The sequence below is a fragment of the Schistocerca nitens genome, chromosome 12, assembly GCF_023898315.1.
Source record: "Schistocerca nitens isolate TAMUIC-IGC-003100 chromosome 12, iqSchNite1.1, whole genome shotgun sequence".
In the NCBI taxonomy this organism is placed as follows: Eukaryota; Metazoa; Arthropoda; class Insecta; order Orthoptera; family Acrididae; genus Schistocerca; species Schistocerca nitens.
Window position 1 is genome coordinate 170,189,529 of NC_064625.1, and position 20,101 is coordinate 170,209,629.

General features: G+C 41.7%; 1 protein-coding gene across 1 annotated transcript in view; it reads left to right on the top strand.

Moving 5' to 3' along the window:
• Nucleotides 1-20,101, top strand: part of LOC126214985 (mucin-2-like) — a 153,294-nt gene that overhangs the window by 53,854 nt on the left and 79,339 nt on the right. The gene's annotated exons all lie outside the window — the stretch shown is intronic.

Sequence of the window (20,101 nt, forward strand, 5' to 3'; positions counted from 1 at the left end):
TACCATAAATCTGAACAAAACCAGTGACCGCGAGAGGGCACGGTCCTGTTGAAAGCTTGTGGCTGCTAAAAACATTGCAGGGCACCCCAACATGCACTTTAACAGTGAAATATTCTAGTAAAAAGTCTTTAAGCAATTGTATGGGAGAGCATTGGGCATTTCCAGACCTGCTTAGGCTAAAAATAATGCATACTACTGGGGGTCAGCTGTAATACCATGGACCAGGAACAGTTGCTCCATTCTGACCACATAGCTTCCCAGGGCTCATCTTCCGGTCGACACCTGGAACGACAACAATACCCTTCTGAATCTTTTCACAGTGAATCAATGCAGGACAACCAGCTGGACATCACAGTGTTTGGACGTGGTTGTGATGGTCACTATTTTGTCCACCATCATGTGCACAGCTTGTTGCATGCCCTGGAGTAGGAGCAACATCTGGGTAGTAACATCGGAAGCGTTAGGCGTAGTGGAGCAAAAATTCACTACCATGGTCTTCACAAAATAGGATTTGTATGCATACTGACACTGTATACCGGGGGCGCTAAACAAGTGAAAATATTGGTTTACATACCATCTTCTCGTTGCCACTTGGTAAGTCTTGCACTGATTGAGGTGCAATGAAAACAGAGCCCAGGTAAACAACGCACAGCAGTTTTACCGAAAAGTACATAAACCAAAACACTCCTCCTTCGGAAAAAAGTTACTCCCTACAACAGATTGCAAAAGTTCGCGATTCACACTGAATTTACGTAAGTCCACAGAAAGTTATAATGATGAAACAGTCAAATTTTAATATTCACTCAAAAGTAGAATGAAACAACACAGTGAAGGTCGACAGCTGATACCAAGTTCCTGACCATCTCTGATGCAGAAGCCAAGTCCAGATGATCGAGAAAGACACTGGCAGTTCCCTTGACTGACAATGGTGGGTGTGGCACACCATCGTACGCAGGTTGCAGTCAGGACTCTGAAGATCTGTGGATGAAGCTGGCACCTGGCACAGAGCTTAACGGGAGGTGTCCTGATGCGGCTTTGCACTGCCCTAAGTACTCAGGCCGCATAGAGACACCAGAGGAGCTATTTGCGATCATGTGGCTCACGGAAGCAAACAGGTCCATGTGGCCAGCAACCTCTGGCAGCATTTGTTCCACCACTAACTGGACTAGGCAGCGTGCACAATTGAAGCTCTGTCATCTGCTGATGTAACCCCTTTGCGGTTAATCAATGTAGGAAAAGCTAGATCGCTACTTACTGTAAGGAAGACATGTAAAGCTGCAGACTGGCACAATTAAAAGAAACTTACATACAACTTTCGGCCACAGCCTTTGTCAGCAAAAGAGAAACATACACCATTCATGCACACAAGCAAGCACACCTCATACACACATGACCACCACCTCCCGCATCTCTGGACACAAGGCAACTATTACATGGGATGAAAGCAGCAATCTGGATGGAGTGGGGAAGGGGAAGTGACAATAGTATACGGGCGGGAGAGAGACGAACGCTGTCTGCTGGAATGTGCAGGAACTAGAACGCCAACAGAAGCAGCATCAGGAGGTTGTGGGGCGGGGAGGCGTGGGAAAAATAAGTGAAAAAGGAGAGGAGCAAGGAAAATGGGCAGGTATATTGGGAGAGGCTGGCAAACAAAAAGCATGGGAGACGAGAATGGGGAGGACGGAAGGAGTGGAAACTATTGGGTGGAGAGTATGGGGACCGTATGTTACCTTAGGTTGAGGCCAGGGATGTTTTAAGGATAACTCTGACCTGCATAGTTCAGAAAAGCTGGAAGTGGAGGGGAGAACCTAGAAGGCTCGGGCAGTGAAGCAGCCATTGAAATCAGGCTTGTTACGTTCAGCTGCATGTTTTGCCAAGGGGTGGTCTACTGTCAAACTGTGGCCTAGAGTACAGTAGTCGTTCACCCTGTTGGACAGCTGGTTGGTAGTCATACCATTATAAAAAGCTGTACCATGATTGGAGCAAAGCTAATAAATGAGCTAAATGACATGGTTGCTTTCAGAGGTGGCCTTGTCCCTGATGCGGTAGGAAACACCTGTGACAGGACTGGAATAGGAAGTGCTGGGTGGGTGGATTGGGCAGGTCTCACACTTGGGTTAGGAATTGGAAGGGGCATAGGAATGGACTGGGATGTTCTGGAGATCAGATGGGCGACAGAAGACCACTTTGAGGGGTGTGTGGGGGGGGGGGGGGGTATCTTAGGTAAGATGTCACTCATTTCTAATCAAAGCCCTAACAAAGGATATGGTTCAGTTGTTCCAGTCTAGAGTGGTGCTGGTTGACGAAGGAGCACTCCTTTGTGGCTGGCTCTTGTGGGTGGTGGGAGAATTGAGGGTGTGGGGAGGAATGGCATAGGAGGTCTGTTTGCAGACTAGGGCTGGGGGATAGCACCTGTCTGTGAAGGCCTCGGTAACACCCTCACCAAACTGGGCAAGGGAGCTCCTGTCACGGCACACACACCTCGTCAGGTGGCCAGGCTTTATGGGAGGGATATTTTTGTGTGAAAGAGGATGACAGCTGTCAAAATGCAGGTACTGTTGTGTCTAATATTGACAGATGTGTGGCTGAACCATCGCAGAGGTGGTCAACGTCTAGAAAGGTGGTGAGCTGGGTTGAAGAGGACCACATGAATTGAATGGGAAAAAAAGGTTTTGGGGTAGTGAAGCAATGAAGATAGGGAGTCTTATATGTGAGTCCAGATCATGAAGATATCATCAATGAGCCTGAACCAGACTAGGGGTTTGGCATTTTGGGAGGCTAGGAAGGTTTCCTCAGATGGCCCGTAAACAGGTTGACATAGGAGGATGACATGCAGGTGCCCCTGGTTGTGGCACAGATTTGTTTCTATACCTTACCATCAAAGGAGAAGTAATTGTGGATTAGGATGAAATTAGTAAGGTGTATCAGGAATGGGTTTAGAGTCTGAAGGACATTGGGAAAGCTAGTGTTCAATGGCGGTACAACAGTTGGCATGAGAGATGTTGGTGTATAGGGTATAGGGAGTGACGAGTAGGTATCCAGGAGATAAAACGGTGGGGATAGTGGAGAGTCAGTGAAGGAAGGGGTTGGTGTCTTTGACGTAAGAGGCTGGATTACAGCCAATTGGTTGGATGTGTTGGCAATGAGGACCGAAATTCTTTCAGTGGGGGCACAATAACCAGACATACTGGGGTGTCCAGGATTGTTGGGTTTGTGGATTTTTCAAAGCATGTAGTAGATGGATGTGTGGGGTGTCGTAGGGGTGTGGAGGGAAATGGATTCAGGGGAGAGGGTCTGGGAAGAGTGTAAGTCTTTAAGCAGGGATTGGAGGTTTATTGGACTTCTGGGATGTGATCACCCTGCAGAGATTAAAGGTAGAGGAGTCAGATAATTGGTGGGGGCCATCTGTCGTCTAGTCAATGCAGTTCATAACAACAGTGGAACCTTTGTCTGCAGGCAGGGAGATTAGGCAGGATTTGTTTTGAGGTTGTGTGGCTATTCTTTCTTCTTCTGAAAGGAGGATGTTCTGAGGAGGACCTGGGGAAGGATGTTGATGCTAAGTTGGAGGTGACTAGTAGTGTTTAGGTGGGGGGGAGTATCATGGTTGGTTGGTGGTATGAACTAGAGGAGGCAGGGTTCAGTGTTAGAATCAGGGTGGTTTTGGTTGGAGAGACTGGCAGAAAACAAGTGTGCAATCCCTAGTCCATAAATTGCATCTCTGTAAATGAATCCTTTGCTCTCCAGCACCTAGAGGAGCATCTCAGACACCACACCATATGTTATCCACCCTGTTGACATCCTACTGACACCTCTGGGCACCACTACTCAACCACTATCCTACCCACAGTGTTCCTCCTCATCCACCCTCATAGTGCTTAAACTCTGCCAAGCTGACCTTTTCAACTTGTCACATCCCCCATAATTGCCTACCAACTCTTCACCAAATCCAGAGCCAAATATTAACGCAACATTGTTGTTAACCTTTCCACTGAAACTATCAGCTTCAAAGAAGTTTGTCCTATCCAAAGGCCTCAAATTTTACTCTCCTCCTCCTGCACCCTGCAATTGAAGCACTTCTTTGCCGCTAATCCCTCCAATCAAAAGCACCCTAATTTCAACATTGAACCCTGCCTCTTGCACTCCATACCACCATCCAACCGTGATACAGCGCCCCCCCCCCCCCCCCCCGCCCCCCTCTGTATCCCACCTAAACACCACTGGTCACCTTCCAGGAATTTCTTACCTCCAACGTAGCATCACCATCCTTTCCCAGGTCCCTTCCTCAGACTATCAACCTTTCAGAAGAAGAAAGAATAGCCACACAACCTCAAAACAAATCCTGCCTAATCTCCCTGCCTGCAGGCAAAGGGTCTACTGTTGTTGTGAACTGCAGTGACTAGATGACAGATGGCCTCCACCAATTATCTGACTCCTCTACCTATAAACTCTGCAGGGTGATCCCATCCCAGAAGTCCAAAACAACCTCCAATACCTGCTTAAAGCCTTACACCCTTCCCAGAACCTCCCCCTATTTCACTCCTCACCCCTATGACACTCCACACATCCATCTTCTATATGCTTTGAAAAATCCACAAACCCAACAATCTTGGACACCCCACTGTGTGTGGTTATTGTGCCCCCACTGAAAGAATTTCGGTCCTCATTGTCAACACATCCAACCAATTGCCTGTAATCCAGCCTCTTACGTCAAAGACGCCAACCCCTTCCTTCACCGACTCTCCACTGTCCCCACCGTTTTATCTCCTGGATACCTACTTAACACTCTCTATACCCTATACACCAACATCCCTCATGCCAATGATTGTACCACCATTGAACACTACCTTTCCCAATGTCCTTCAGACTCTAATCCCATTCCTGATACACATTACTAACTTCATCCTAACCCACAATTACTTCTCCTTTGACGGTAAAGTATAGAAACAAATCCGTGCCACAACCATGGGCACCTGCACGTCATCCTCCTATGTCAACCAATAATGTGCCATCTGAGGAAACCTTCCTAGCCTCCCAAAATGCTATACTCTTAGCCTCCCAAAACGCTATACTCCTAGTCTTGTTCAGGTTCATTGATGATATTATCTGGACGCAGGGCCAAGACACCCTACCTTCAATCCTTATCTCTCCTATCCGCTTCAGTGTGCCACCTACCTACCCCGTTTACCACCTCTCTGATGGCTCCATCTGCAGATCTGTCAACATTAAACCCACCAACCACCAACAGTAGCTGAATTTTGACAGACGTCATCCCTTTCACACCAAAAAATCCCTCCCATAAAGCCTGGCCACCTGAGCATGGAGTATCTGCAACGACAAGAACTCCCTTGCTCGATGTACTGAGGGTCTCACCAAGGCCTCCACAGAAAGGCGCTATGCCCCAGACCTAGTCCACAAACAGATCTCCCATGCCATTCCCCCCCCCCCCCCCCCCCAATCATCCTACCATCCCCAAGAGCCACCCTTGACTTTAACAACTGAACCATATCCTTTGTCAGGGCTTTGATTACCTATCATCATGCCCTGAAATTAGGGACATCCTACTCAAGATACTTCCCTCCCCTCCGAAAGTGATGTTCTGTCACCCTCCCAAACTCCAAAACATCCTAGTCCATCCCTATGCCACTCTCAATCCCAGCCCCTTACCACAAGGATCATATCTCTGTGGAAGATCCAAGTGAAAGACCTGCCCAATCTAACCACCCAGCACTTCCTGTTCCAGTCCTTTCACCGGTTTATCCCACCCCATCATGGGCCAAGCTACTTACAAAAGCAGCCGTATCGTTTACCAGCACTGCCGCTATCACTGCACAGCCTTTTATATTGGAATGACTACCAACCAGCTGTCCTCCAAGTTGAACAGCCGCCGCCAAACTGTGACCGAGAGCAAAGTAGATCACCCAGTGGCACAACATGCAAGCTCAACATAACATGCTCGATTGCAATGGCTGCTTCACTACCCGAGCCAGCTGTTCCTCCCCTCCACCACCACCCGTTTTTCTGAACTGCGCAGATTGGAGTTATCCTTACAATACACTCTCTGCTCCCGCAGTTATCTTGGCCACAACCTATGGTAACATACTGTCCCCACACACTCCAACCAACAGTTTACAGCCCCTCTGTGCTATCATCTCTTCCCCATTCTTGTCTCCCACCATCTTTCTTTGCTACTCTCAGACAAGGCTCCTGACACTCTTTCCCCAGTCCTCTCCTTCTTCGCTCCTTTTTTCCCCCACCTCCCTGCCACATAACCTCCTGAATCTGCGGCTGTGTTTGTCTCTCTCCCCACCCTCCACCACCCATTTCCCTTCCTTACACCTCTTGACTGCTGCTTTCACCCCAAATGACAGTTGCATTCCAACCTGGGACACTTCAGGTGACAGTCATTTGTGCATGAGGTGCGCTTGCTTGTCTGTATGAATGGTGTGTGTGTGTGTGTGTGTGTGTGTTTTTTGCTGATGATGGCTGTAAGTGGAAGCTCTATGTAAGTGTCTTAATTGTGCCTGTCTGCAACTTAACATGTCTTCTTTATGGTAAGTAGCAATCTTATCTTTTCCTGCACTGTTGATATTCATAGCTAGAGTTTCCTTTGAGGTTAGGCTGCTGATACGTCACTGCTGTGAGAAGGGTTGCCGGTGTGTAGTGCATCCAGACTGTACAAAGTATAAACCCAGAATTAAAGAAACATATGACATGGGGATGGACAGCAGTATGTCAATAAGCCTTTGGCATAACTAAACAAGGGCTAAGTCAACATGTTATACCACTCAATTTAAACCCTCATTTCAATGTAGCAACTGATGATTCATCTGTTGACATGCAAGCTTTTTGTTTCAGATTCAAACTATTAATGAAGAACTAATTTTTCGCACTATAGGATGTAGAAGCAGAGTGTTAATAGGTTGTGGGAAGTCTTATTCCACAACCGAAATTTAATCTTTGGCCATAGTGCTGGCATTCGAGGGGTTTCATTTTTATTTAACAGGTCCCCATACCAAAATACACAGTGATCATAAAGCTCTGTGTCTGCTACTCTGTTTTACATTTCTGCATGTGCAGTTACACTTTGGGCACCACCCCTACAGCAATACAGATTTGAAACAATTAACATAAAGGAGAAAAGAACAGCTGTTAGTTGCCTATTCAATTGTACACAACTGAATGCATGATTAGTACTCCAGGTATTATCCCTATGGGAATACAGTTTTGAAATAATCACCATTAAATGATAATGGAACAGTCACAGATGCATCATCATCATCATCATCATCATCATCATCATCATCATCATCATCATCATCATCATCATCATCATCGGGAGGATTAGAAGAATTGTCTACATATAAGGAAGAGATTGGAGATATAGAAGTTTTACTGGTGAAAGACTGAACATGTCAAATACTTTCTGAGCCTGTGTAAAAATATAAGTCAGATCCAAGATGCATATCTTACCTGGTTGAAAGTAAAAGGAACTCTGAAAATAGACCCAAACAGCAAGCTTATCACTCACTATACCCTAACCAGAAGTATTATTATACAGGAGAAGGCCCGACATGGATCACTGGTTAGTTCGTATTCCTTTGGAGACTGGAAACAAAGTGATTTGGCATAAATGCATGTGTTGGGAACTTCAGTGTCACAAAATGAGTTAATAATTTAAATGAGTACTGTTACTTCCAAATGCAAGAAGCAAAGTACAGATTGTTTTCAGTTCTTGTTTACTTTGTCAAAAACCAAAGCAAGTATTAAATGCACAAAAATGAGACTTACATCCGATCATCCCCACTCAGCCATTATAAATAGTTGCTGTTATTTGTGGTGCTTTGCCCAAAGGACGAGGAGGTGTGAAATATAGCATTGCCTTGTATGGTATGTTTACAAAATAACTGAAATTGTATGTGAGAGAAAACATAATCAAAACATTATTTATTATGAGAATTCATGATTACTTTGTGATGGTTGGCAAACCAGACAATCTCAGATAACAGAAGTCAGTTTACTTGTGATCAATGGCACAACTTCTTAGCAACTTCTGGGACTAAGCAAATACTTAAATCAAAATACTATATGAAAGCCAGACTAGCAGAACGAATTTTTCCATTAACTGAACTGATTTAGGAGACTACATTGCTCTAAAAGACAAGGAAGGTGGTTTGATTATCAATATCAGTTTTAAGAAATCATACTCATCTACTGACCTTAGGTCACAGGAACTAATATTTAGGAACAAAGAACAAAATGAAAGTTCACACTGTATACTTCAGAACAAATGCACAAACACTGGACAAGAATAGAAAGTGAGGCAAGCAGTAATTACAATCCTAAACTGAGCAAAAGAATAAACGAGTATCTGACAGAAAAATAACTCACAAATGAGAGTTTAAGGTGTGAGATTTAGTCCTCATGCCAAATCATCCTGTTGTCACTGTCAGCTAAACATATAGAGAAATGCAAAGTGTTATATACTGAACTACATGGAACTGTTTCCATTCCTCGTGAAGAAACGTGTTCGGTATGTTATCCAACTTCGGGACACATACAAAGGCTACATGCATACCACGATTTAAAGTATTTTTACAGCTATACAAGGAGAGACCAAGAATGAACCAGCACACACAAATTATTGAATATAGACATATGTGAATTTTATTTATGTTTTTTTTCTTATTAGTCATTTTGTGTGTGGGGGGGGGGGGGGGGGGGGAGGGGGGGGCGTGTGCTGAATGATGCTGAATCCAATGTATACTGTGAACAAGAAATGAACTAAACTGTAAAACATTCCAATTTGATTGCTGACTGCTGCTGCATGTGTTAAAAATTTTGTGACATATGGATCTTATGAGTTGCTTATGTCTAAGAACAAGTGATTGAATTCAAACTGTTTCATGTACACAAATTCTAAATGATTCATATGTTTCATGTCAGGTGGTATGGAACTGTGTTTATGTTATGGAAGTTTTTTTATACAAAATGCCTGTAATATGTTATGCTTTGCACATGAAATCTGATGACTGTTGGATTCTCTCATAGACTAATAATTAATGTGCAATATTAGGAATTTAATTTATGTAAAATTTTAAGTAATAATACTAAAGTGAAGCTAACAAAATGTTTTCTCTTACAGAATATTTCACAAAGGAGTGTGTATGTGCTAAAATACATATCAATGGCAGTTGTTACTTTCAGGAAGCAGAATTACTTCATAGTTACGTAGAATATTCACACACTTTTACAACTGTAGCATTTCTGATGACACAGATCCAAGGTGGAGTAACTGGCTGTAAGAGAACATCATATCCTAAACCCACTCATTAGAAAACTTTTTGAAAAAACTGATTTGTTAAAGCTGATGTCATGTGCTCAGGTTTTTCTCAGGTCTTTCCCAAGGATCTAACAGTGGCAAATGCTCAGATGAAGAAGATGCTGGAGGTCACTCTTAGAAACCTACCATAAAAAAAAATTTCCAACACTCAAGTTTTATACCAATTAATTATGTAACATACATGCAAATGCAAAAAGCTTTGCAATATGGCTATTTTTTTCTGATGATATACAAAAATAATTGCTACTATTGTATTCAAGTATATTAGGTAAAGAGATCTGACTTATTATTCCACCTTAGTATTCACATATATTCAATTTTTGGCTATTTAAAACAGCTTTTGTACCAGAAAGCTAAAATAAACTCCGGGTCTCAAAATATGATGGAGTGGAAAATGTTACTCATTAATACATTGAATCATTTTATATTTATGCAAGAAGGACAAAGAAACAGAGCACATCTAACAAAGCAAGGGAAAGGTTTCTTTTGGCAATCTCAGCTGCAACAGAAAAAGATATACTAAAGGCCTAAGCCTCCTTCACCACACTGCAAGGTCATTCCATGGTTATTGATGTAACATTTGTACAATTAACAATGAAGTATTAGAGTGAACATAGAACACAGATAGGTCTGAATATGAACAACATACAGCAAAGGTTTGATGATATGATCTGTGTTGATTTGCCACCAAACAAAGGGTCAGAAAGTGTTACAGACATAATTAAACCTTCACTTTGCATGGGATGACACTGTAATAGCCATCACCTTAACTACATTCCCCATTGATCCACACTCTTACTCTATGGTATTTATGGCTAAGTGCAAATTTAGGGTAACATTCCAACCTCAATACTAGATGCACAGAAATGGAGAAATATTAGGGTGTACAGACGGATGGTGATGTGATTAGAGGCAGAGCATAACCACGTATCAGGGAAGCAAATAGGTTGCATCCTTTTAAAAGAAACAATCCAAGCATTTTCCGAGAGCAATTTAGGGAAACTATGAAAAAACCTAAATCCTTAAAGCTGGACAGTATTCTTCCAGATGCATACTTTTGAGTAGAGTCCAGAGTCCGTGAAATACTGACTGGTACAGGAACCTGGAACTTCACCTGTACACAAAATGTAGGGAACTACTGGAAATAATGGATCAACACAATGCTGTTCCTTTGCTGATAAACTGTCAGAATTTCATTAGTTTATATTACGTTTTGCGGTGTGAATTAGAATTTTTTTTTTGAAAATAACAATATTCAAAGCTTTCAGTTCAAAAAAGAATAAACTAGTTAATAAATACCTTTGAGCTTCTTCAACAAATTGGCCTCTTTTTCTAAAAACTGTTCATGTACTTCAAAACAATGAGCAACGAGGCTCTGGCACTTTTCGGAGCAATCTGCAGTTCCATTCACTTCAGCCGTAGCCATATTGAGACAGTGCAGCTGTTATAAAATACAAAGAGGAAATTTTACACATAAGAGGTGACAACTAAACAGATTGCAACATCAGTATTTCTGCTTCAAATTATATGCCAACATTGTGTTAGAAATAAATTATTGCTATCCATGCATGACAAATATATATCAATGTTGACAAACAAATGTTTTGATATATGAAGTACTGCACATTTTACAGGTAGTTAACTGTATTTGCAGTCCAAAATTATTTCTAATTTAGGCACGATATCGCAAAATATCAGAAACATATAAACATTCTACGAAATGATTTTTTTTCTGTCCCCTAAACTGGCTAAATGTCAAATTTATTGACCGGTTTCTTATTATCTTCAACAGATCCAGAACAAAATTGATCAAGCCAAAACATATGCAGAATAGTATATATGAGTCATCATTCATTAACTAAATTTCAAGTTTGTTAACTTCACTGCTGTGGCAATTAGTTTTCAGGGAATCTACAGTTTGGGTGCATGCAAAAAAATTGCTCGTGGCACTTATAACCACTACTTTGCGACATACTAGTAACAAGCTACTCTGTGATATCATGGTCCATACAGTATTATTATGGATAATGCAAAGTGCACCAATGCAAAGTGTTCACCTCCTTTCAGTGTCATACTCGGCCATCATTCTAACCCAGGCTGAAGCAAGGCTCAAAGAAGAAAATGAAATGCAGCAAACCAGTGCATTACAGTCAGTACTGAGTCTGTCTAATGGAGACGAGGCAGTGCTGGGCTAGGGAGATGGGAAGGGGCCTGGTGGTGTGCAGTCTGCCCCAGGCCTCTGGTCATGGGGTACTTCCAAATATTGAAGACCTCATGATTATCCCACCCCCCCTCCCCCCCCCCCCCCCCCCCCACCCCCACTCCTCCCAATGACCAGATAAATTTTAATAAAATCTCAAACAAGGTCAAAATAAGCTCAGTAAAGAAAAGGCAGTTTGAAATTTGAAGACACACACACATGAATATAAACATAGGTATCGATTATGAATTACCAGCGTATGGCAATTTTTGATGGGTGGGTTCAGAATTTTTACACTTTTTGTAAAACATTGCGAGAAACTTAAGAACTGTAGAAAGATAAACAGTTTTCTGTTAGATGCAATTATTCTACATGAAACAAATTTTGGTATCTATGCCACCTTCATAGGGGTACTAGAAGTAAAGTTTAAAATTTTTCCAAATTGCTGAAACAAAATTAATGCTTTAAACTTCTAATGATGCTCTGGCTGTACCACAGGAGAATCTGGTAGAAATTTACAACGAGTCTGAACAACGGCTGGTGTTGCAAGAAATAAAAACGTATCTTAAAGGCTTTTATGTGCAACCGATACTAGAGTGGGTGTTGCTGTGAGGTCTCCGTGAATCTTTACCCTTAAAATCACTTATTATCCATATTTTTGGAACCCTGAAAGAAGATACTCTTGGCTGTTGATTTGTTTCGGACAAAGTGGTGCATGAATGTATCATGGTTCCTTAGGCATTTGTACATGCTAGCACTGACTGTCTCAACACACAGTGTAATTATTTTTGAAATTATAAACAATTTACTTAATTTTTTTCAATCTGTCTCATTTTTATTTGACAGCCCCTTATATTTTATAATTACCAGAGCATAGTGTACATACATTATAAATTACTGATCTTTTTGTCACTCAATACATATATATATTAATATTATATTGATACCATTATATTAATATTTATTAGAATATGTGTGTCCAAGTTCTGTGCAAGTTCGTCACATTTCTGTGTTCACATTATTTATTATTTACAGAGTTCTACCAGTGATTTTTTTTTTTTTTTTTTTTTTTTTTTTTTACAGCTAGTCACACAGTTGGTTGCACAATTCACACACACAGTTGCTGCCGGGATCGTGGAAAAACTTGTTCTGGCATATTTTTTGGTCGTATCCGTGCACTGCTATTGAGTTCACCAGGTGAGGAGTTCTTTATTTGTGTTGGTCCAGGATATGTTTGTCATGGCTTCTGTTGTATAAAAGTCCAGGCAAATTTCCCATTTCATCTCTTCTTCCCTCTTTCATGTGGGAGTTTATTCGAGTTGTCGGTGGATGGGAGCCTCATACGCAGTTCCTCTATGAAAAAGGTTCCCTAGCGAGTTCGTACACTAGCATCGACTGTGTGTGTGTGTGTGTGTGTGTGTGTGTTTAAACACCTAGGGCGGCTCTCAAGAAGCATGACTTAACTGCTTCCAGATCCTTAGGTCTTTCTGACTCAACTTTCCCCACATGAGATCTATTCCATAGGTTGTGATGGGAACTATTTTTGCAGTGAACAAGGCCATGGCTGTTTCCAGTGACAGTCTGGATATTGCCTTGATGTCAAACATGACTTTTGTGGCAGCTGCTGCTCGAGATTTTACATGTATTCAGAATGACCTGGCAGTGGTTTGCAGATTCAGTCTCAGATATTTGAAGCTATTGACTGTCAAGAGGTTCCATCCCAAGAAATATTCTGTCCTCCACAGCTTCTCGACCTCCTTTGCGGAATGTCATCTTTACGGTTTTTCCGGTGTCAATTTCCATTTTGATCTCCTGCGCCCACATCTTGAGTTGGTTGGTTGCTCTTTGCAGGTTGGGTCTGGAGTTTGATCCGATGACCGTGTCTTCTGCATATAAGTAGATCTCGATGTCTTCCGTTTCTTGTCTTATCTGTACAACACTGTATGTGGCAATACTGAAAAGTAAAGGGCTTGGTGGGTCCCCTTGCAACACACCGTTGGTTTGTGTTATTGTTTTCAACGTGCTTACGTCGCCTGTGATCTGAATGAAGTTGGCGATCAGCATGTTATGGATCAACACTAAGTTTATCTTTCTCTGTTATTAATTCTTGTTTTGACATTAGTATGCGCCTGTTTAGTTTATTGAAGGCCTTGGTATAAGACTGCATGGAATTTTCCTTCGTGATGTCTTAATGCCTCCTCTATGTCGTCTTTTAGGTTGCTAACAGTGTGTATTGTGCTGCTGCCTTTCCGGAATCTGAATTGTTCTTCTGGGACCTTTTGGTTTACTTCTTCAAAAATTCACTTTTGTGATAATGCTTGTTAGTATCTTCAATGTGCATTTTCCACGGCAATTCCCCTGTAGGAGTTTGGATCCATTTGGTGGCCTTTCCCCTTAAATAGCATCTTAATTGTCAACGTCCTCCATATTTCTGGTATGTTGTCCTCTTGTAGACATAAGTTTCACATATCTGTTATTGGTTGGAGCAGTAGGCTAGCTGCACTTTTGGTATGTTCATTACACATTCTGTCAGGGCCTGGAGCCTTCTTGTGTTTTAGAGATTATGTTATCTCATGTACCTCTTCCATTGTGAAGGGGTTAGTTTCCGTTCGGTCTGTCTCCATATTGATCGTTTCACATGCCCCAATCGTATCTATTTGTCCACTGCTCTGATCTTTTCGTAGCCTCAATGCTAAATACGGGTCCTTTATGGCTTCCTTCGCCATATTGATTGTTTCCTGTTCTATACATTCCTTTCGTTTAGTCTTCAGAAGATTTTTGTATTCTTTACTGATTTGGCTATAGGATCTTACATCCTCTAGGCTCTGGCTGGATTTTGCCGTATGTAGTGCCTGGAGGGTGATCTTTCTTTTTCCATAAGATCCTTCGTCAAACCATTTCTGCGCTCTCCTTTTGGGACTGCACGTTAGGGCAGTCTGAATTGTTTTTGCCAGGATTATGGCCGCCGATTCAATCTCGTTTCTCTTTAAGTGGTTCTCAAATTCTTTCCATTCTTCTGTCTACTGACTTAGTACAAGGCTATTTAGCTGCCACGAGGCTTTAATTGCTGTGGCTTTTACTCTGTTCTTCACATTTTGGAAGTAAAAGTTGGCCATGACTGGGAAAACATGACTCGAGATCTCCAGCTACGATGATATTTCGTCCTGGCATCACTTGTCTTAAGGCAGTCATAATGGCTGCTACTATGTCTTCTATTGGCGTTAGTGGTTCTACGTACATGGCTATTACGGAGAGGTTTTCGAAATTCGTCACAAGTGTGTCTTGATCCTGGTATGTGCTTAGTAATTTTCCCATTTTTGGCTTGAAGACGCAGGACATTCCTCATTTCAGCTGTCCTCTTGGTCCTTGTGTTGCTGGTATATGTTGTGAGTAAAACCCATTTATCTCTAAGGATATTGCTGTCAGAGCTTCTACGAGGATTATTATGTCATGTGCATACAGGAAGGTGTCATCATTGAGAACTGTAGGAGGATACAAGATGAGTTGGACAATATTTCTAGTTGATGTGGTAAATGGCAACTAGCTCTAAAAGGAGAAAAATGTAAGTTTATGCAGATTAGTAGGAAAAACAAGTCCATAATGTTCGAATACAGCATTAGAAGTACGAGGCTTGAGACAGTTACGTTGTTCAAATATCTAAGCATAATGTTGCAAAGTGATATGAAATAGAATGAGCATGTAAAGATTGTAGTAGGGAAGCCGAATTGTCAGATTCTGTTTAGACAATTTTAGGTAAGTGTGGTTCATCTGTAAAGAAGATTCCATTTTACGAAGATGATCGGGGAATTGAAATAGGAAACCCTAGAGGGAAGCCTACATTCTTTTTGAGGAACACTATTGAGAAAATTTAGAGAACTGGCATTCGCAGTTGACTGCAAATGATTCTACTGCTGCCAACATACATTTTACGAAAGGACCATGAAGATAAAATGAGAGAAATTGGGACTCATATGGAGGCATAGGGACAGTTGCTTTCCTTTGTTCTACTTGCATGTGAAAGAGAAAAGGAATGACTAGTAGTGGTACAACGTACCCTCCACCAAGCGCCATATAGTGGCCTGCAGAGTATGTATGTAGGTGTAGTGTAGATGAAGATCTTGATGCAGAGAGAAACTGCACAAAAAGTCAGTCACCAGATATATTTTGAGACAACAAGTTCCATAATTCACAGAGACAAAATATGGAAAAATTAAACGAGTCCACAATTTAAATATCTTGGTGAAACCATTCAGGAAAATGGAACCAAAACAAAAGTAAACAAAATTAGATGACAACATACCTACATACATACTCTGCAAGCCACTATATGGCGCTTGGTGGAGGGTACATTGTACAACAAGAAATAATTCTCCAAGCACACAAAACTAAGACATTACAATATGGTAATTAAACCACAATGCCTCTTTGGATTAAAAACACTAATTTGGAACGAGAAAACAATGCAATCAAAACACTGAGAAAAAGGTACGCAAAATCGTAAGGAAAGTTCTATGCCCAAAACTTGCATGAACAATACCAACTCAGAAGCAATCAGAAAATCCAACAATATACAAATACCCATAATGAAATTAGGAACCACAGGTTAAAATTCTATAGACACATTAGAAGAATGAACCCAGACAAACTTACAAAACAAATTGTCTGCTTTTATGAGAATATGAGCAAAGCCAAAACAGACACAATGAAATGGGTTGCCGAGATCAAAACTGACCTGAATTTGGCAGGAATTACTCCAGAAAATATTCACAAATGCCAAATCTTCATGCCCAAATTTTACAAATGGCAAGTTGACCACATGAAAAAAATAAAGAAGAAGACTGGAATAACATGCTCTGAAGTGAGAAAGCAGGCACACAGGAGAGAATGAAAGAAACACGGGCACAGATGAAGGGAAATGCCCACACCTAAGTAATCTAATGCACTTATTCAATAATAATAATAATAATAATAATAATAATAATAATAATAATAATAAATGAACTGTTAGGAAGTGTTGTCCTAAAGCAGTTGTCTGGAGTGTAACCTTATGCAGAAGGGAAATACAGACAATAAACAGTACATAGAATATGATAACAGAAGATTTTAAAATGTAGTGCAACAGAAGAACACTGAAGATTAGATGGGTAGATCATGGAACTAAAGAAGATGACCTGAATCGGATTGGAGAAAAAAGAAATTTGTGGCACTGCTTGACTAAAAGAAGTGATCAGTAGATAGCAAACGTCCTGAGGTATCAAGGTATAGTCAATTAGGTAACAGAGTATAGTGTGGGGCTACAAATTTTAGTGAGAGACCAATAATAGACTACAGTGAATGTAGATGCAATAGTTATGCAAAGATGAAACGAGTGCACAGAATACACTACTGTTGACAGCTGCATCAGACAAACCTTCCAACTGAAGGCTGGAACAACAAAAGCTATGTCAATGAGTTATCAGTTATGAAATTGTGCATGCAACATCGTAAGTCCATGGCATTAATTTTTAATGTTGACTGACTGAGGAAGGTCAACAACTGTACACAAGGCAAAGGTTTTGTTACTATTCTTAGAAACAAAATGAATGATAGCGACATGTTTTCATGCCGATTTCAGCTAACAGTGAACAAACTCTCACAGGCTACATGCTAGTTCTCTCACCAATTTCAATGTAGTGGGTCTGTTAAGGTGAGTAAGAATTCACATGCTGTTTGTGTTTGCATGAAAGAAAGCAATGAAAACGTGTGAGTCATCTTCATCCAAATGGCGTTGCGAACAAGTAGAATGTCTAGAACTGGCAGCTCCAGGGCCTGTGATCTTGACATTGTTGCTGAAGCCCTCTGCGACAGCAGCTTCAGTCAGTTGGTCAACACTGAAACAAGGGTCCCAGTAGTCACAATTACTAAGATACACTATGTGAACAAAAGTATCCGGACACCTGGCTGAAAATGCCTTACAAGCTCATGGCATCCTCCATCGGTAATGCTGGAATTCACCCTTCGCCTTTTTGACGGCTTCCACTTCCACTCTTGCAGGTGTATGTTCAATCAGTTGCTGGAAGGTTTCTTGGGGAATGGTAGCCCATTCTTCACAGAGTGCTGCACTGAAGAGAGGTATTGATGTCAATCAGCGAGGCATGCCACGAAGTCTGCGTTCCAAAACATCACAAAGATGTTCTGTAGGATTCAGGTCAGGACGCTGTGCAGGCCAGTCCATAAGAGGAATGTTGTTGTTGTGGAATCACTCTGCCACAGGCTGTGCATTACAAACAGATGCTCGATCGTGTTGAAAGATGAAATTGCCATCCCCAAATTACTCTTCAACAATGGGAAGCGAGGTGCTTAAAACATCAATGTAGGCCTGTGCTGTGACAGTGTCATGCAAAACAAGGGGTGCAAGCCTCCTCCACGAAAAACACGACCACACCGTAACACCACCGCCTCCAAATTTTACTGTTGGCACTACACACGCTGGCAGATGACGTTAACCGGGCATTCGCCATACCCACACCTTGCCACATTGTGAACCGTGATTCGTCACTCCACACAATGTTTTTCCACTGTTTAATCATCCAATGTTTACGCTCCATACATGAAGTAAGACGTCATTTGGCATTTACTGATGTGATGTGTGGATTATGAGCAGCCACTCGACCATGAAATCCAAGTTTTCTCACCTCCCACTTAAGTGTCATAGTACTTGCAGTGGATCCTGATGCAGTTTGGAATTCCTGTGTGTAAGTCTGGTTAGATGTCTGCCTATTACACATTACGACCTCCTTCAACCGTCGACGATCTCTGTCAGTCGACAGACAAGGTCGGACTGTACACTTTTGTGCTGTACGTGTCCCTTCACATTTCCATTTCACTATCATATCAGAGACAATGAACATTTAGGAGCCTGGAAATCTCTTTTACAGTCATATGACAGAAGTGACGCCCAATCACCTGACCACGTTCAAAGTTCACGAGTTCTGCGGAACGCCCCAACTTGCTCTCTCAAGATGTCTAATGACTACTGAGGTCACTGATATGGAGTACCTGGAAGTAGATTTCTGAGAGCCTTGCACTGAAGTATACCAGGCCCTGGTGTCACCTTGTTTGTTCTCAGCTTGTAGAAGGTTATGGTTGCCTAACATCCCATATCCCAGATTTCCCAAATTTGATGTTGTATTCATATGTCTGGGGACTGTGGGCTCATGTCTTCTGTGGTTGCTTATTTAGCTAATTTGTCAGCATGTTCACTTCTCAGAATACCCCACTTGGAGCAGAGTCCAGTTCTGGAACTGAAGGTTAACTAGTTGGTCTTGGACCTTAGTGACCATAAAGTTTCTGTGGTAGTACTGAGTTATGACATGCTCACAGACTCTCTACAAATCAGAATGTCCTTTGTGGAGAGAGTATTATTGTATTGTACTGCAGAGCCCATGTGTACACTGCATGAATGTGGCAGAAAATGCTTCTCATGTCACCTTGCATATGCAAATGCTCAACCAAAACTGTCACTAACTTTTCACCCATTTGTGTAGATGGATGTCGAATTTGGGTAACTGCAAAGAACTGAAAGAATAGGTGTCTGAGGGAGGTGAAGTCAACAATTTTCTTAGGGGGGACAGAAGAGGATCATCTGAAACAGAGGACTGGGTACTCACCACATGGGATGTTGAGAGGGAACTCCGTGCACACAGACAAGAGCACCAGTTGGAAGTCCTCGCATGGATCCTCCAATCGTATCCCAGCTGGTCTAATCAATTTTGGGCGATTTGTAAGCAGTCAGAACTGCTTGTTATGAAACAGTGAAGTAACACCAATGGAAAGGCATCTGACAGATTGTGACTGCATAGTTGCCAAGAATTGCTGGTGTCTTACCATCACTCCCTTGTGGGAGACCAGCTTCCACCAGGAGGTTGTCTACAGGACTCCTATGGGGGGTTCCAGTTGCCAACTGCACACCACTGTGCTGGACAGTGTCTAACAAGCTTTACACTTCAGGAACACCCAAACAGATACAGCATGAAATAAACACATTATTTTCTCTTTTCTAAAGAAGGCTGGAGTGTGATAGTGCCTTTTTCCCATTTAAGTCATGGTTGTCGTGACATACATACATACATACATACATACATACATAGCACACCACTAGATCTAGGTTAGGTTTGAAGGTAACACACTGGTTGAGAGTTGGTGAAGCAAACGAATGTGAGAAAGGTTGTGGTAACAGATTGGATTGAACTGTACAGTAACCCAATGTATATGTTCGCTTCATATTATGAGCACTTTTCACTGTTAAAGCTAAAACTGTGTAAGGTAAATCAAGAAAATATGTTGTCTACTGGGTGGTTATAATTAAACTATCCCTATTTAAGGAGGGGGGGGGGGGTAGGACGTCAAACAGGCCGACTTGGAGCAGGAGAGGCACCACAGGACATTTTAGTTTCCAGTGTCTATACTTTTACAAATAAATTCATACAACTTTGTCAGCATGACCAGGAAGGATTCACAATTCACACTCATAGCAGTGGAAGTTCGAAAACATAACAAAATGGTTTTTTTTTTTTTACATG